Source organism: Balearica regulorum, chromosome 2 (genome assembly GCF_011004875.1).
Source record: "Balearica regulorum gibbericeps isolate bBalReg1 chromosome 2, bBalReg1.pri, whole genome shotgun sequence".
Classification (NCBI taxonomy): Eukaryota; Metazoa; Chordata; class Aves; order Gruiformes; family Gruidae; genus Balearica; species Balearica regulorum.
Genome location: NC_046185.1, coordinates 131,025,475 through 131,045,433, shown reverse-complemented (window position 1 = coordinate 131,045,433; position 19,959 = coordinate 131,025,475). Strand labels below are relative to the sequence as shown.

The 19,959-nt window shown below is 38.5% G+C and overlaps 1 protein-coding gene across 2 annotated transcripts in view; it reads right to left on the bottom strand.

Moving 5' to 3' along the window:
- Positions 1-19,959, bottom strand: part of HIBADH (3-hydroxyisobutyrate dehydrogenase) — an 84,882-nt gene that overhangs the window by 26,408 nt on the left and 38,515 nt on the right. The window lies entirely within an intron of this gene.

The following is a 19,959-nucleotide window of genomic DNA, read 5'->3' as shown; positions in this document are numbered from 1 at the left end:
ATATAATATATTTAAAAAAAATCACTTATCCAGTGTCAGTTACATAGACCTTGAAAAGCTCATACTTCAAGTAAACCTTTGTATCTTAAAGTGAAGTGTCTCTAAGCATTGCCTTTGGACAACAGTCACTTTTGCACTAAAACAAATTATACTGGCTCAGATGGAGGGGGCAGAGGACAAGGAGGGAGAAAACTCCACAATTCTCTGCTCCAGGTAGGAAAAAAAAGCCCAACATTTCATATTAATTGATAAGCACATGCATTGCAATACTCTTAACTCAAAATTAATTTTTAAAGAATGCAACTTAAATTTAAGTAAGTTTTGCATTCAACTGCAAAACCTTTTTAAAGTATTAGAGAGTGGAATTTTCCCTCATTCAACGTAATTAATCCACTGTTAAGCTATTTAAACAGTCCTCTATTTTAAAATTTTCCATTATGATAGATATTCTTTTTCTTGCACTAGGACAGTGGTTATTTTTTTTTTAAGTATGAATGTTTTTAACAGGAAGTAGCACATCTGAAACTAATATAGAAACTCTTGAAATACAGTATTAAATAAAAATCCATTCTCAGCGAATACATGCAATTTAGATCTCAGTTGTTTTCGTTTTGCATCTTGTTCTTTTTCCAACACTAACATTTTAGAAATGATGCACATGTATTTTTCTTCGCTTTTGTCTAACACAGAACTGGTTGCAAAAATTATGTCCTTTTATCGGAGAGAATCTAGAAAATAAACTGCATAGTCGTGTTCCATACATAAACAGATTTTTCAGAGAGAACTGTTCCAGTCTCCCAAACAGGGAGAAGTCCATCATCCTTTTATGCTGGAAACAGCTTTAACAATTGCTATAAACAGAGAAACGGATATAGCTACAGCATAGAGATCCCCACCCCTGATTTTCATGTGTGTGTGTGTGTGTGTGCATGGTGTGTGTGTGCAGATGCGTGCATGCACACACGCGGGATTCTAGCTGTTTGTGGCGATGATTTAATATAGTGACTGGATAATGAGCTGTGCTCCCCGCAGCAAGTGAATCACCATTTAATGCTATTATCAACAGTTCATGACCCACCGGCATGAAATGTCAGCCTGATTAATCTGAACACTACTGACCTCAGAGAGGAAAAGCTACCTTATTGTCAGAATTTAATATGTAATAAAATCATACACAGAATATAAATACCTGATCAAGCAAAGGCATTAACAGAAAATCTACTTTATTTTGCTCTACTGTTTCTTTTAAACTTGCTAAGGCACTTTTTTTTTTTAAATAAGTACTTTTGTCTAGTCAAGCAGGAAGCAATCCATTAGGACCTATTATTTTGATGTACAGTGAAACATTTCAAAATGGCTGTCCAAATACAAACCCCAGGTTGATACAAATAAGAAAAAAAATTAGAATATGCTAGTGTAGGACTTGCTACTGTCAATTCATATCAGGAAAGGATCAGAAATTGTTCTTGCTTTTCTAAGGTCAACGAGGCAATAAAAATACCAATCTGTATATAGGAAACAGTTTGAGTGATGCTGCATGGCTCATAGAAGAAAGGCACCTTTACTTAATAAGACCAATATATTTCAAGAAGATTAGAAACTTGTGCCAGTTATATTAATGAATCTAAGGGAAACATACCCCCCCCCATTTTATTACATTTACAGTGAAGATTTTTCCTTATGTAAATCAGTACCATGATACAGCCCCACCAAACACAAATTTTTCAAATTTAATTATTCTCTGTGGAGAACAAATCATTAAAAAAAAGACACCCCCCCACCTTCTGCCAGTCCCAATGAGGTTGGTACAATTTTGCTATATCTTCTCTACATCTCTTTTTAACTTAACTTTGCTAGGAGTCTTATAAAAAAATGCAGAACTTTTAAGCCAGCTTTTCAGTATTCTGTACATCATGGTATACAAATAACCCAGACTGATGCTGGTAGGAGTACATGGCATTTATCTGTCAAATTATACTGACACAAGCATAGTAACTACTATGGTTTATTGTTGAAACACAGTAGTGCAAAACAGGAGAAAACCACTGCAGTTATTTTTAAAATGAAAATTGCAATGGTTTCACCCCTCACTGTGTCTCATTGTCACCTGGTACTGAAAGGGTTAAGGGATTTTCAGGACAAGGGACTGGAAAAGAACTGAGTAAAATCCCCAGAACTGCCCACATATGAATGGAATGACCGTGGGTGAGATGTGAATGATCACTCCAAGTATTGACTTATACCCACTGGCAGCCAAGAAAAGAAGAACATGTCAAACTGACTTGACTAAAACTTGGACAAAACACGAACTCTGATGTCTGAACTCTCAGTTAAGAGCTCTGCTGGAAATGTAAAGAAGGAATAAAGGAATTCTGGACACTTACGCAGGAAAGTAATTCATGCTGCCAGCACAGACATATGTTTAAGCTTTGCTTTTCCATTCAGAAACCAAACAGTTCTTGTATGCCAGTTGACTAGTAAGTGTTGGCTTGTTTTGCAAAGGCTGTTCTATGTAGCTGCAAATACTGCTCGCTGCAGTGCGTCCAAAGGGGTAACAGTATCTGAAAGCAGTTTAAAACCTCTTCTGCACCCTTCCTCTGAACTTGCAGAGGGAAAGAGGCATTTGCCATATGGTAGCATAGCCATGGCAGGCTCACGCTTGGAAACATCAGACCTAGTAATAAGAAGCATTAACACAGAGGGACTGTAGTTAGGTCTCCATCAAACACAATCTGTACACCTGTCTGCTAGGATACCCAAAATCCTTTCTGTTATCTGTAATTGATGATCACCTTCATGACCACAGTGGCCTCTTACTCTATTGCAGATTAGCTCACCTATGAGTCTTGCGGTTAGATTGCACCTTCTGCTCTCATAAAGCTATGTAGCTCTCTTCTGCTACCCAAAGCTGCTTTGCCTCTGTAGTTCCTCACTGTCCACTCATTCTACGAGCCCTTTTAGAGACTCTCTTTGCCATAGTAATTTTTGCCGTGTTCGAGTAAACCCCATTTCACCACTTTTGCCTCCTGGAGAGGAAGAGGAACAAGGGAGTGGGGACTTGTTCTTCCCCTGTCCAAACAGCTCCTTGACACAACCAAAGTCAGCAATAGAGCAGTCCGTTTGGACTAAAGTAACAACCCTCTGCAGTCCTGTGTTGGATAGATGCTACAAGTCACATCAAGTGGCAGATTCTGCATACAAACAGGGTGTCAAAGATACAACAGGTATTAAATAACAGTTTAACCAGAATTCCTATGTTGGACAGACAGATTCCCAAAACATTTTAGAAATATCTTGAAGGTGGGGGTGGCTAATCACAACAGTGGCGACATGGAAGACAGTATCGAAGAACTTAGAGAAAAAAGTGACCTGCCATTCTTGCCTGAAAACAGGCAGACAACAACCAAATGAATCCCATTTTCCAGAACCTGTGTAGTTCAGTCCACTTTATTTACCTGCTCTGTTATTTTGTTTTGCTTCCACTCTTCCTCATCATGTAAGAGGGGCACATAAGAGAACAATACAATCAAAACACGATAGAAAGATGTTATCTGCAATTCAAGCATAGTAAATAAACTCAGTAAAATTGCAGAGATCAAGTCTAGATATCTTTCCTTTGAGGGAAAGGCTGTGGATGTTGTCTACCTGGACTTTAGTAAAGCCTTTGACACCATTTCCCATAGCATTCCCCTGGAGAAACTGTCTGCTCACGACTTGGACAGGTGTAGTCTTCACTGGGTAAAAAACTGGCTGGATGGCCAGGCCCAAAGAGTTCTGGTGAATGGAGTTAAATCCAGTTGGCAGCCAGTCACAAGTGGTGTTCCCCAAGGCTCAGTATTAGGGCCAGGTCTCTTTAATATCTTTATTAATGATCTGGACGAGGGGATCAAGTGCACCCTCAGTAAGTTTGCGGACAACACTAAGTTGTGTGAGAGTGTTGATCTGCTTGAGGGTAGGAAGGCTCTGCAGAGGGGTCTGGACAGGCTGGATCGATGGGCCGAGGCCAGCTCTAAGAGGTTCAACAAGGCCAAGTGCTGGGTCCTGCACTTGAGTCACAACAACCCCACACAACGCTACAGGCTTGGGAAGAGTGGCTGGAAAGCTGCCTGGCAGTAAAGGACCTGGGGGTGTTGATCAACAGCTGGCTGAACATGAGCCAGCAGTGTGCCAGGTGGCCAGGAAGGCCAACAGCATCCTGGCTTGTATCAGAAATAGTGTGGCCAGCAGGACTAGGGAAGTGATTGTACCCCTGTACTCGACACTGGTGAGGCTGCACCTTGGGCACTGTGTTCAGTTTTGGTCCCCTCACTACAAGAAAGACATTGAGGTGCTGGAGTGTGTCCAAAGAAGGGCAACGAAGCTGCTGAAGGGTCTAGAGCACAAGTCTTATGAGGAGCAGCTGAGGGAACTGGGATTGTTTAGTCTGGAGAAAAGGAGGCTGAGGGGAGACCTTCTCGCTCTCTACAACTACCTCAAAGCAGGTTGTAGCCAGGTGGGTGTTGGGCTCTTCTCCCAAGCAACAAGCGATAGAACAAGAGGAAATGGCCTCAAGTTGTGCTAGGGGAGGTTTAGATTGGGTATTAGGAAAAATTTCTTCACTGAAAGAATTGTCAAGCACTGGAACAAGCTGTCCAGGGAAGCAGTTGAGTCACCATCCCTGGAGGCATTTAAAAGATGTGTAGATGTGGTGCTCAGGGACATGGTTTAGTGGTAGACTTGGCAGTGCTAGGTTAATGGTTGGACTTGATGATCTTAAAAGTCTTTTCCAACCTAAACGATTCTATGATTCTAGAGTAGAGGTGCATGTAGTAATCAAGGAAGGGAATAACTAGGGTTTGCAAGGTGGAGAGGCAATGATGGAGGACAGAACTGCATCTTGTCTAGGAATATAGTTGAAAGGAAGGACCAAAAATGAAGTAGAGATTCAGTAGAGCACTGCCTGTTCCTAAGTAAAATTAAATAATGGTGAAAGTTTAAAGGAGCAGAGATTAGTTTGAATTACTGATGATGGCCGCACATACATTTGCACATACATGTACTCACATATGATGAAAATAAAGATGGGGAAGATGACCAGTTTGGAGTATGTGATCTCGAACTTACATCAGGCGGAAAAAAAAAAGCTATAACTATGAAATAAAAACATAACCCATACAAAGCAACCTTAATAACAGTAAATAAGAGGGGAAAAAAACCCCTATGCACATAAATCTGCTACCAAAAAATCAGATAAATTAAGCATGGAAAATTTAATAGTTGACAAGAATTACTTGTTACTGCTCAGAGCAGTCAAAGCAACAAGGAAGATGCTGCCAATGAGGGCACAGAAACACTCCTTCTTAAGAGAGAAAGGTATTAGCAGCAAAATCTAAATAAATAACAAATCCTTTCAAAAGCCGCTTGTTGAGAAAAACAACCTCAGAACTAGTAAAACCTACATGATTCACACACGGGAAGGAAAGAAACAGCCATCCTTGAGGGTAAACAATTTTCTCATCTTGAGCCATATTTATTTTCTCTTTTCAAAATTTTTGATTTACAAAAAATCAGATTGCACTAGAAATGCACTGAATCATATGCACTGAAGAGATGTAATTATTGTTAATATCAAAGAAAGAAGTCAGAGTGTAGCCCAAACTCTCCCATTTTCAAGTATTCTCTACAATATTTTGGCATGCATGTAATTGGTTCAATAGATTCGGACTGTTTATTCCTCCTCACACACACAAAAAATTAATGAGGAAGAAAGAACCTGGAATAAACAATGCAATTTGGCATGTTTTCTACTTGATTTATAGCTATCTATAAAATGCCTAAGATCATTCTGAAATGTTAGCAAACAAGGAAACAGTGGCTAGAATATTTTTTTAAAGAATGCTTTTAAATTAAAAGAAAAAAATACATTTGCCTTCATAAGGAGATAATATTACAGTTTCAAATCCACTTTTTAAGTACACAGGAATGTAGATGAAGAAAGAACAGCACTTGCTCGATATTAACACATAAAATAAGGTTTTAAGAGGTTATCCTGCAATCTTTCTGTGCTTAGTCTGGTCTTCTAATATGTAACTAGGGAGCATTCTTTTTTTTTGCCCCCATACGTAGGCCAATCAGAGATTTGGGCTTTCATTCATAAAGAATGATAAGAAAACTGGGAAGGATAAATGAACTACAGCAATTGATTTCAGAATACAGACTTAATTCTAATACACACTCTCAAACAGCAAAGTTTTCCTAATTTGTGTATTGTGTCTTCTCTCTTAGATTAACAGAGGGGATCATATACATGAAGTATGGCTCTGGCTCCTGCTGTATCCCTTATTCATCAACATACTACAGTTCAGAGGGGGCTTTAGGAGGGAAAATACAGATATATGATCTGGTGGGTACTTAATATAAACATTTTTGGCTACATATCCAGAGTTTCAGTAAGAAGTCAATCTGTGCTCTCTGTACTGAGAAATCTCAAAAAAGAGGCTTTGATGACACCTGCATCTCCCTGTTCCTGGAGAGTGGGGGCAAGAAGAAAGACAGAAGAGAGTTGTTTATTGAGAAGCTTACAAAGCATATTTAATTCTATATAATTTTAAATAAATAACTTCCAAATTTGAATTTAATATTCAAAATTACATCAAAAATTAAATACCCAAACCAGATACTGAGCAACTGGCATAGGAGTAAAGCATCCACACCAGAAATTACTAAAATTGGCACAGACTATACACAGACAGTAATCAGATCTGCTGAAAGCAGCCTAACATTATGCTCTTATCAGGGAAGGTAATCATACCTGCTACAACATTTGAAATATCAGCCCCTTAATCACTTTTGGCCAAACATATAACGTGCACTTTGGCATTTCAACAATTCCTTTTGCTGTGCATAGAGTACAATTTTTCAGACTACATTCCTTGTCTCATACAGCCTCTATATATTTATCTCAAGTACAACTCCCCACTTTCTTTGTGCAAAATACACACACACAAAAAAGGAAATGAAAAGGGACAGAATCACCTACAGGAACCAAAGATGCAGCACTTTTGAAAAGGCTATTTTCCATCTTGTGTCAAGGGTTAGCTAGAATTTAACATAGGAAACAGTAAAATGATTACGTAAGCATCTCCAAATGTTTCCAGGTTTCCCTTCTTAGGGTAGCTAGCTTTTCAGTGTTTTGATTAGAGATTTGCGCTATTGTGCCAGGATAGACTGGTCGATCAATGATATTTCTCAATAATATTATATTTAAATTAATGCAAAAAATTTTAAATCATAGGTTAATGTCCTGAAAAGGACATTTCCAAAATCAGATAAAAGCGCACTCAAAAGGTTTCTGCTTATTTAGCATATGGGCTTACAGGGTTTATATACACATCAGACTTAAAATATTTCCCCACCCCAAAAGAATATATGTAATGAAAATTCAGGGTGGCAAGGGAAGACAGTTTTGTCGAGTATGCTCTCTACATGCCTATTTTTATAATCTGACGGACACAAACCAGTGTTTTGCTCAGTCATCACTGCTGTTCGAACAGCAATGCTTTAAGGTTCCCATTCTACAAGTCAAATCTTGTGAGTTTTATGTTTCAGCATCACAGGACTCAACAAAATTTATAACTTGTTATTTCAGCCTTCTTTGATGAATAGATATAAAAATTAATTAAGAGGTTAAATGTCATTATTCCACTTCTTTCAAAGTGGAACTTCTTTGTAAATGACTTATTGCATACTAAGCATTTATTACAGTAAATAAGAAAAAATACAGGTAAAAGTGTCTAAAGTCTATAAAACAATGCAAGTGGTTCTTTATTTTGACAATTTCTCTTATTCTCCATTTATATTGAGTTCTTTTAAGAGAGAACCCTTTCTGGACAGTCTCTGAGGTGGTATCAAAATGCTCTTGATAAAAGGGAACCCATCTGTCCCTCCAAATTGTGAAGTTTTTGGTCTTATTTTAACAGTCTAATCTATCTCTTCGTGAGACAAAAGTGAACTCATACATCCTGCAACAGAACAAGACGGATTAAACAGATAAATTACAATAGGGCATTATTAGGCTGATTCCAGACAGTGCCAGAGGGGGCATCAGCCTGTTAAATCCAGGGTGCAGCAGTTCAGGCAGGGAATTGGAGCCAGACTACAGAGAAATGGAATAGGGACCCAGCATTACATTTGTATGCTAGAGCAGACTCAAAGACTAGATAAATGGGATGTTTCCTGAGGCTGTTTCACACTGCTCTCTCCAACAGAGTCCTCTGTGCACAAGAAGGCCCTTGCTGCTACCAAGTATCCTGAACTCAGATGGGTACAACGTCCTCCTCCATCAAAACAAGACTCCAGCCTGACTTCAGCCAGGGTGCAGAAGTCCAGGCACAGGAATCCCAGCCCACCTGCAGAGATACGAACCATTAAATTAGAGAAGGAGTCTTATGGGGTCCCTCTGCTACCTTCAAATTAGGAAGTGGGTAGGGAAGAGCCTGCAGCCAGGTTGCCCTGACTTGAGAGTGGTAACAGAGCATGGCTACAGTAGAATTAGGCGTGACTGTTGAAGGTACCTAAGCTTTCAGAAGTGGAAGGTAGGGACTAGATAAAGGTTGTCATAAGCCATAATCATAAGTGACAGGACTAATCAAGTGAGGAAGGGAGAAAACTTACTGGCAGAATCGACTGGTCGTGTTTACAAAGGCTGAACACTAGTTGTCAGAAAGAAAGACAACACAATAAGAAGGAAAGGACTAATGTTCAACTTTGACATAGAATTTTTCAGAAAAAAGGTAAAAGTCAGGACTACTGATTTGACAGAAGTCTACGGATGACTACCCCATAGGAACAATCCAGATACTGATGCTTGAAGAATAGTAGAAAACAGGTCTCTCCTCCAGCTTTCCGAAAGAAAGTAAATTAATAAACTCAGTGAAGCAAGAAGATCCTTAAGAAATTAGTATGGCTAGGGATACTACATTCAGTAAAAAACCTATTCTTAGTTCCCTTAGTTTGTAGGGGTTTGCATACATCAGAAAAGGGACTGCTCAAATCACTAGCCTGTGTGTTAGACAGGAGGCACCTACTTGTTTTGACTATGTCACCTTGTAAACAGGGAAAAGTAACATCAATGAGGACAGAAATAATAAGTGGATGAGAGTATATAACTCCTGTTTGCGGTTTTATTACTGTTTTGGAAGTGGAGGGACCTGGATTCTAAACTCGTGGTGAACAGGAACCTTCCTAACTTTGGGAGCGGGGAGAGAGTTTAAATTCAACAGCTTAACGCTTAGTGTCTGGGGCTCAGGGATGTTAGGACCAAGCAGCTTGGAATGAGAGAGGGACAGACCTCATTTTTTGCATCACTTCTTGGAGGATGACAGAGGAAGAAATTTCTAGTATTATGCATATTCTTTTCCTACCTATAGAGAATATTTGTGCACACTACCCAAGTAAAATAGTTGTTGCCTCGATTGTTACTAACACTTTCCTTTACAGTGTATTTCCATAAACTGCTCCCTTTAACTGAACCTGCTGAATCTAGAATACAGCAATATTAGTACGAATGGAAGGGATACGAGGGAAAAAAGCTCTAGTATTTTGTCTTACAAAAGTATCAAGCACGTAAAAACGCATTTCTGTCACTCGCTGAGCATGCTTGGTTAGATGCAGAAATATTGGTATCGAAACTAAACATGTAGAAACTACCGCCAAGTGATAGATATCCAAACAAAATGCTGGAGAACAGGTTTGTCTTGTCCTTGTTAAAGGATGGAAAAAGCTTTCAGAAGGTTCACTCTCAGCGGTAAAGCAGCAGCTATTTAACAGAAGCAGGTTTCTGAAGCATCTTAACAACTCTCACTGGTGACTTGTTACAGCTTACCACTGGTCCCTGCAGGTCCTGTACCCTGACAGGCAGAATGAAAAGATTCTCTAACGGGGCCACTGGCTGTCAGAAGCCACCAGCTGGCCTGCCAGGGCTTTGCAATTGCAGGGGCCAGCTGACAGTCTGGGTGTTGCTGACCATGCTGAGAAACGTGCCACCCAGCTGCTGTGTGGTCACGTCCATCTGGAGATCTCCAGCCAGACAAATCTCTGGGCCTGTCAGATCTCTTCAGCAAGCCTTGTTATGCAAATTCAATTACTCAAGTGTGCCCTATTACTGCTGGCTAACTGCTCCTAGAACCAATCTCACACTGACAGTCAGCTCACATTTTTACCCACCAAAAGTACCTCATTTATTCTTGCTCAACTATTCCCTTGTATCATTAAGGCAGAACAGACAGAGTCCATAGTACTGTAACCTCTCTGCAGTGGGTTACTATTCCTTGCAAAGAGCTTAGAGAGAAATTAATTTGAAAACATACAGCATCTAATCAAACATGAGTTAAAGCCACACTATCTACATAATTGACCACTATAAACAGGAACTACAAAACTTTGACAGAATTCTAGCTCATCTGATGAGGATTTTAAAACACAAAGAAATAAACAGGAAACAGAATATTCAAGAAAGCAGTGAATTGTGTTTGAAGTATTTGCTTTAACACAGGGGTATGGGTAATGAAAAGCAAGATTTCTATTTTATCTAGCACGCTGGTGTTTAGATTTGTTCAACTAGCAGGGCTGCTACAGCAATAACCACCTACTTCTTTCACATACTTTTTTACTGAATCTAATTCAGATGTAGTCTGAGCTATCAGTAGTTTTCCCTGACACAGAGATATGAAAGATTTTACTTAGAGAATTCATCATGTAAGTACAAAAAAAGTATAACAGAAAACTTTGGTGAAGATTTAGAAAGGAAAAGTTAAGCCTGGTACTGTTGATTTGCTCAGTATATAAACAAAAGTTTCCTCTCAAAACATCATTGTGAAATTGCACGCCTTTGTTTTCAAAAGTTATTCAAAAGCTGACATGAGAAACATTAGCAGATAAAACAGCTAGAACAAACTAGTGTAAGTATCTATATCTAGCTTATAAGACAAATTTAAAATATTTGTGTTTTTCAAACTACCACCAAGCAAAAGAAATGTTGGTAGTGAACAAGAATACTGGAGAGATTTTCTAATGCAAAGAATGCGACTACAGTGAGTACAAGGCTACAGCATGGTTACTTACTTAGATCAATACGCAGGGTGTTCTACAACCAATTCCGGTCTCAGGGCAGATGATAACAAATCAAGCCAAGTCTCTCTAACCTAGTTCTCTTTCCCTTCAAGGAATGAAGTTGCCTTTCTAAGTGTTGATTCATCTTTTCAACTCCTTTCAACAGTGAGTTTCAGTAAAGAGAAGAGGACTGGGGGGAGATTTACTTCAAAACCTTATCATTTACCCTCAAAAGCTTTTGTCTTTTCCAAAATGACTGCTAAACAAATTAAAAAAAAATCACTGTTGGAAGACTGTGGGGAAAATATTAAGATGCAATCGTAAGACTGTGAGTTGATTAATGCCTAGGAACCTGAGCTGTTGTGAAGGAAGATATGAGTCAAGCTTTGGGAGAAACTGGAAAAATGGCACAGCACACTGTGCTGGCAGACCGCTTGGCATGAGCGAGGGAGATGGGAAGAAAGATATATTTGAGAGAGGCATTGTTGTGTTAAGTCTTGAAAGGGGAAGATATGCGATGCAGACAGAGATCAGAAACCAGGAAAAGGATTCCAGGAACACATTTACAGCAGACTATGAGAAATGAAGACTTTAGGTGAAAGATAATAGCAGGGAGACAAAGGATCATGAGAGGCCAAGGAGAAGTTAAAATATGCAATTTGCCAAGGCCTGAGATAACCGGGTCATGGACCATGGTCATACCAAGCTTCTCAAACAAATCTAAGTGAAATGTCTACAATATTTAGAACACACGATTTCTTGGAAAAAGAGAAACAAAAGTCAAATACGATAGTGGGACTGGAATGTGAAAGAGAAAAGTACTAGTGATGAGGAGGGATATAGCTGACTAAAACTGTACAACAGCAAAACCTTTCTAAGATTGTAAAATCATTGGAGGGAGATGTAAAGATGTTTTTGCAAAACAGAGGAAATGATCAAGAAAATAAGACATATCTACAAGTACACCAGAAAATGGATGTTTGAATTCAGAATAAAACTGTGACAGAAAAACTGATTTTGAAACAGCCTCATGTTTATTCTTCAAGTTTTATACAAGTACTCAAATTTAATTAAGCAAGGTAACTTAAGCAAAAACTTAACAGCCTTACTGAAGGATCCTATTAAATGGTGTAAACAACCGCAAAGAAGTCAGAAAGATTACCATTCCCAAAGAAAATTATTTTTCTTGAATCAGGCAGGGGTAGATGGGAAAAAGAGCATAAGAAAAGTATAATGGAAATGCACACTATTGGCACATCTGGATTTGATTTAGGAGCACTGCTTTTGAAGGAGCTTTAAGAGCCTCATTCCTAATGAAGCCAAATACATTCTTGTGAAAATCAACTGAGGGATGTGCATGGAACTCACATCTCTCTCCCCATCCTCTCCTTCTTAAGGAGGTGGCACGAAAAAGCATTTTCTAAAAAAATGGGAGACTAGGAAAGTCTGAGAGAATACCAATTCTAAAATTAGTTTCATTCTACTTTCTATCCACAAAAACCACAGTATCCCTATTCAGAAATAAATTAGCACTCTGGTAAAGTTCTGTTTCATTGAAGTAATCCTGAGTGACACATCCCAGACAAAACAATATTGACAGCTGTGATGACACCACCCTCAGGCTATTGGTGTCTGACAAAACCAAGTCAACTTTGCTACAAAGTTTCTGTAACAATAATGCAGATATTGTTGTCAGACTCAAGCTATTCTTCTGTATTTATGTGACATTAATATTTATTTATTACAAATCAAGATAGAATTACATAAATGGAAGTTAAAGAAGCAATACTGATGCACATTCCATTGGCAAACAAGACATGGACAGATAATCCAAAGATAGGTATTTCAATAAAATGGAGCAAATCTAATATCAGCTAACTCAGTCACCTGAGACGTACCCTCAAGATGACAGGATCTCACCACTTGGTATTATCCAGTACTGAGCCCCCTGAATTACATCAAGTACTATTTTCACTTTCTGTATTCCTTAGTCGCAGAACTGACAGCCAAGTTTCTAATAGTTCAGTTTCTTGCTAAGAAAAAAGGCATAACTATTTCCCACCAAGAGAATGAATGCAAATAGACACAGAAAAATAGCTCCTTTTATCCCAGTTTCTTGTTCCCTTCCAGAAGTAAGAAGAGGTGTATTGCACAAGTATTTCTAGACCAAGCTATAAATGCACTGTGGCTTTCCTCCAAAAATGCCAAAGAAATCGGAAAGTCTGCTTGTGTAATTCTCATGGCAAGTTTTATTCCTGCATTATGCAGGATTCTGCACTGATGTTTCATATGAAACATCGGCTTTAAAGCTCACATGGTTCAAGGTTTTCATTAAAACTGGTTGAACAGCTTAGTCTCCCCCACACATACGTACAAAAATTCCAGACTCACTAAGAGTCAGGGGGTTCTCTTTTTTTAATCTGAAAGGCTGAAATCCTACATGAGAATAACATGAAAATTATTTATTCTTAACCTCTGTAATTTCCTAGATGCCTGGTGTAGCAAAGTATGAAAATGTATATGCCTCCTAGATTTTTGTTTAATCATGTCTAATGAAGCTGTGAGTGTTCTTGGTAGATGTATATACTGATTTAATTATTTAATTTAATCCTAACAAGCTCCTACCCTAAATGATAATTTATGTCAGTACACTCATTTCATAGATTAATACTGCGCTGCATCAGAAAAAAATTGAGTACTAATTTTTAGGTTTGCCTTAGAATTTGGTTGAATGTCCCTTTATCATCATATCTTGAGAAAAGCCAAACATGGATGAGCTTTTTATTCAAGCTACATTGTGCTAGTGTATACTTCCACCACAACCTACTTTTGGAGATTTAATTTTAAAAAGGAAACCATTATTATTTTCATCCTTTACCTTTGTTTAAAATTCATTTCCAACAGTCTGAAAGTCTGTTGTAAAAGCAGTACAACCAGAATATGTTAGCCATAAAGTTGTGTGGCACTCATTTTTATACTGGATTTACATTTTAGTATTATTTTTTCAGACCTGCTTCTCATATACTGTAACATTTATTTGTTTTGCATGCTGATCCATATTAAACAGAAGCTTTCACTAATTAGCATGCAAGGAAATACAGTGAGTGGCTTAAAAAAAACTGTCTTAAGTGCATTCAGCTAATTCAGAATCAGGCAGCAATGAGTAGTTAATCACGTGTTTTTTACTTAGTGAGTACCACTTTATATTTATCAACACTGAACTGTATTTGACTCCATGCTGCTTGATCACGTATCTTAATTTGTTGCCTTACAATTTAAGTGAATGTACTTTTGTCATCATATCCCAAAAAAAAAGCCAATGTATCTTGGTCTTTTCTACTCTCAAGTGACCAAAATGGGTTTTTTTGAAGGACTTGTAGAAGATATAACTTCTCTTTTTTTCCAGATAACCAGTTCACAATGTGGAGATGAAATTGTGGTGGTGGGAGGGAACTCTTCCACCCATAATATCTCTAGATTCACAGAGTGGCAGCAGGTAGTGAAAGGCGCAGAATAGAAAGGAAGAAGAAGATAGTTGTGATTTTCCTGTTCTGAAAGCAGAGACAGATCTCAGGGAGATTAGAGAAGTAAACCTCTCATTAGATCAGAATCGGTTCACTTAGGGCCACTGTCACTGATTAAAGGGCATTTTAAAGGGTTAAAAGAGTGACTTTTATGTCTAGCAAGAGCTTCCATTTATCTGGGCTGCCAGAAAACATTTGCTGCTCTCCTTTTGTAACAATTCACTTTGCTACACAGCCTGTTGCAATCCGCTTACTGATGGCAGCCAGGGTCTTTCCTGGGCTCGTTGGAATACTGTTGAGAGAGAACAGACCCTTTGCAGTGGAGCTGCCTTCCGCATGGTGTTGGGATCCTTTCAACAGCAGCTGTTGGGTAACTGCTGTACCTCTCCCACATTTCCAGCAACCACCATGCATCTTCTCAGAGCCTGTTCTCATAAGGGAATTGAAAGTAGACCCAATGTATACAAAAATATTAAAAATAGACATCAAAGGGGCCCAGAAGAAGAGAACGTATGTGTGGACCTGAATGCAACTCTGTCACTATTTAATCGGGTGCAAAAGCCTAGCTCATCTGCTTTTACAAAATTTTATCCCTTTCTATCAAAATACAAGATAACAAAATAGCAACACGTATGTTCATTGCCTCAGCTCATTATGAGCAGTGCGCTGAATGTTTTCTGTGAAAACCATTCCTTTACGTACGTGAGATTAATAATGGAGTCTCTAAGGTCATTCTTCAGCAATTTTCAACTTCTGTGAAAACTGAAGTGGTCAAGTCAGAAATATAATCAAGGCAGAAACAGAAGGATGTCTACGACAAGTGTTCACCTTGTAAAGACACTATGACAAGTAATTTATTCCAAAACAGATGGGAGCCGTTATTTCCATATAGCAAGCTTCCATCCAACTCACACTAAAACCCACAAATATAGTTAATCTGCAAGATTTTACCACATGTGATCCAAGCAAAAGAATAAATAATAAACGCTTCCCAACATTTCACAGAACTTGCCAAAAGATGAACCGTAGGCTTGAGACTTTGGAAAGAAAAAAAAATAATTGCAGACATAGGCAAGGACGTGGCCTAACAGAGGCACGTGTTAAGGTGGTGGCAATGGACAAAAATTATTTGGACAATGCAATTAAGAAAACAAAAACAAATTTTACAATAGCTCCCTCCACAAGATAGACAAATCTCTAATATGCAAAAGAATCAGGACCTGCTCCCTCCTTCATCATTAGGTGAACATCCAGGGAAAGATTGTTTTCCACCATACTTTTCTCTATAAAATTTGATATTTACTTTTATCTTCCATTCCACCTACAAAAAAAAGAACATTTAAAAAGACTAAAACACAAGGGTACAAGAACATTTACCACAGGTATATCTCTGCAAATTGTTCTGAGGACAGAGACTGTATTATAATGATGACTATTTAATAAAAATGCACTCTACTGATGCAAATCTGCCTGATGAAATTCTGAACTTTAATTATTTTTGTCCCAAACTTTTATTTGTATAATTTTGACATGACAACAGTGCACCACTACTGCTTCTTTATTACTTTGTAAAAGGAAGTCTGGGCAAGAAATACACAAGTTCACTCCATACACAGACTTTTCATTTCTTTCAGTTCTGCCCTTTGATTTTACATTTAAATATTATCAAGACTGGGTAATAAAAACTCTGTAATCATACTGAATTATTTTCCAGTTTTTCACCTTGTGTCACTGTCACTAGATTTCTGCTTTGAGCACGTCTACAGCACAATCATGTAGCTTCATGTCAAACAAACCAACTACAAAACAAGTTAACTCACATACTCAAAATGTACAACCAGAGCAACATAAAGTTCCTGCTCCTTTTTACAGCTCAGGTGTTTATGTAGTACCACATAGTCTGACATGTAGGTACAACTTCAGACACTACCAATAATGCAATCAACCCAAAATGCAGTTAGTTTCCCTCTGGAAAGAATTATGTTGAGAAAATTATAATTTTGATCAAGACATAAACTGCAGAAGAACAGACATACAAGGACATGCGAGCATTCTTGGGATTATTACCTTGATGAAAAAAGGACAAATGATACGTCACCCAGTTGTGAGGCTGATGCCAATCATAAAAACATCTTTACAATTTAATCATGTTCTCTGGAACAACAATTCCTTCAGAGTCTCTGAGGTCTTGTATGAACAAATGTTTATGCTAACTAAATCTAAGAAATCTGAAGTTAGCATTTATTTTTATTGTTTGAGCAAAAACTACAAGTCACACTTCCCTCTGCATGGTTGCTTTGGCCAAACAGGCTGTTATTTGAGATTTGTATTTCAACCATTTAATGGGCAGTATTAAGTAGGAAGATTTAAGTGAAGCCACTATCAATATACTTCCCAGTCCTGGCAAGCCATATCATCTTTATGGCATCTGGTACTGAACTTTGGTGAACTGTAGAAAAGAAGTTAAGAGTCACAAAACCTACAAGCAAGGAGACAAACATGGAAAAAAACCTGCAATATCAGTAAAAAAAGATGATGGCAAACTAGAGAGAAGGCCTGAAGCAGGTTTGCAAACAGGAGACTGGGAGGAGGAAAGTGCAGAGTCACAATGAGACCCAGGACACCCAAGCCACAAATAGGAGACCCAGGAGACCAAGGAGAGACATTTATACTATAGGAAGTTTTTCTTGCCTGGGAGAAGCACTTTCCCTTGAAACACTTCACTCACTTCACTGGATGAAGTTAAGATGATGCCATATGGCCACCTGGTCAAAGCAAGGAAAGCGGGCCAACAGAGGGCTATCGTTAAAGAGGTCAAGAGACACATACAATTAAACCATCAAAGTGATAGCTATACCACAGATAAGATAACCCAGTAGGAAAAAAAAAAAAAAAAAAGGACGGTGGATCAGAGAATTTAATCTTGTGGAATGACAGGCAGGAGCTTTTTAGTCACAATTTTCACTCATTCTAGATAAAGAAAGCTTCCTTCTGGCCCCTTGAATAACTTCTTTGCAATTTGCTTTGCTACATGTTACAAGCAGTTTTTCTACTCTGGTTGCTTCTACTTTGCTGTGAGGTACAGCCTGCTGCATCAGTTTCCAAGCAAAATGAAATCCTACAGAGGGCTCATCGTAGCTTCAAAGTAGGAAGCACTGTATTAAATTTCTTAGCAGTACCATGCAACAAACCATGTACCAGTCTCCTGCAATTCTCCCCAAATCTCTACTGCAAGAGGCCCACAATAATGATGGTCTGATACTACCCCTTTCACTAGAGCACTCATGTCCTCCCTTTTGTCCTGTCACTCTGTTGTCCTGTTTATGTTGATGTTTTGGTCTAGCTGTATTAGCTGAAGCATCTATTCAAAAGTATAGCTGCTCTGCCCAGGCCCCCCAAAGCCACACTGGATACTCTAATAATTGCAGCAAGAGCAAGAAGGTAATAATCATTAGGATAAACACTCTCCTGCACTCCTAGCAAGGGCAGAGATGGAAATGGAAATGGACATTTTATTAATTACTTATTTCCCATCGTTCTCGAGAGCAACATTCCAAATCTGCCCTCACACTGAATCTCTCATGTTTAATGAATCAAAGTTGATAGTGCTGGTCTTGGTGATAAGTTAGAGCCACTGCCAAAAATGGAACCCACAGGAGCATTGCTATAAACATCTCCCCAGCCACCAGAGAAGACAGTAGATGAACTTTGGTAAAGTCACCTTAGCTCCCACAGTAAAATTGTATGAGTTACACAAAGAAGAGTGTTTGTGCTCTTGGTACTCTGGAAATGCTGCTAAACCTCAAGTACCAGAACTGGAGGCTATGTCAGGAGCAATGAATTGAAATGTTCCTTAAAATTCATCACCCCAGTGAGTCACAACATTCACCCAGGCAGTACTTCTCCAGCAAGAGTTTCAAACCCCTAAAGCAAAGTTTTCTTTATTGGAAACTCCTACAGTCATCTCCCTATCTATGCATAGCACTGACTATATTAAGCTGAAGAGGCATACAGGCTCCTTCCTACAGATCTGCTGGGGAGATTATTTCCCATGAGAACAAGCTGTACTGATGTCATCAAACAAGACAAACATCAACTCTTTTCATCACAAGGTAGGAAAAACCATCTCTATGATCTGTCCTTTAACTCTGGAATTGGAGAGGGGCCATGAGTTTAACCCTTATCTCCTGCTACTCTTTGGCCTTTTCAGTGAATAATAAAGCACTAATCTTTTATATAAGATGTTAAATGTCAGTCTCTAAAGCTCTCACTCAAATGGTATTTATGATCTGCAGGAAAGTAAGTGAAACAGCATAGGCTGAAGCACCAGGAATATGTGAAGGGAAGCTCAGAACTACATTTTCTTTATATTTTTTCTTGACAATCACCCATATTTCTCAAAGTTAAAAGGACACAAACCAGAATCAGTGCTCAAATGAAAAACAGCTGACTGAAAATAAATGCCACTAGCAACAAGTATTTCTAGTCATCAAAATATGGAAATGATCTGAAGAACCTGCACTCCATGGCATGAGTGCAGTAAAGGAGACAAGTAAAGCAGAGTAGCAGAGCTACCAAATCCAGCCAAATATATAAACACAACGTGTGGCTAGCCAGAAGTCTGCCTGTCTACAGGGCTTTGGACACACTGTAATAACACACTGCAGGTAGAAATTGGGCCAGAATTCCCATGTCACAGAAGTGAGGTGGTGTCAAAGAAAGAACAAGGTCCTGCAGAGCCACAGAAAAAATCCCTACCACAACACAATGCAGAAACTCCAACCAACACTCAAATATACTTAAAAAATTATGTAGTAGCATAAGACACTGTGAGCAAACATACCCATTCCTCTCCCAATAGCACCCCACTACATTAGTTCCTCACTGACCTGAACTGATTTCACAATCTTTAGCATTTTTTCTAATCCTAATTGTGGATCTAGCTATCCAAGAGACATTCCCTTCCATTGATAAATACAACATCCAATACTATCTACCATATTCATCTACCAACAGTAGATGTATGTACGCAAGGTATGGAAACTGTACAGCAATTACTCCAGGAGTATGGATTTCAATCCTGTGAAAAGGAAAGAAAAGAATATGAAGTCACCCACTACCTACAACGCATTCTGAGCTAGATTGTATGGTTTTCCTCCCATATAAATAAGAATAAAACCTTACAAACTAAGCGAGCTTCAAACGAAGACATTTATTGTATTTTCTGCTTTAAAAATAAAGCAGAAGCAGATCAATTATTACGGCAATTGACAGAGGTGTTCTGTAACACTGAAATTTAGGCATAAGGATTTACAACTCGTATTGTTCATAATCAGATAAAGGGTTT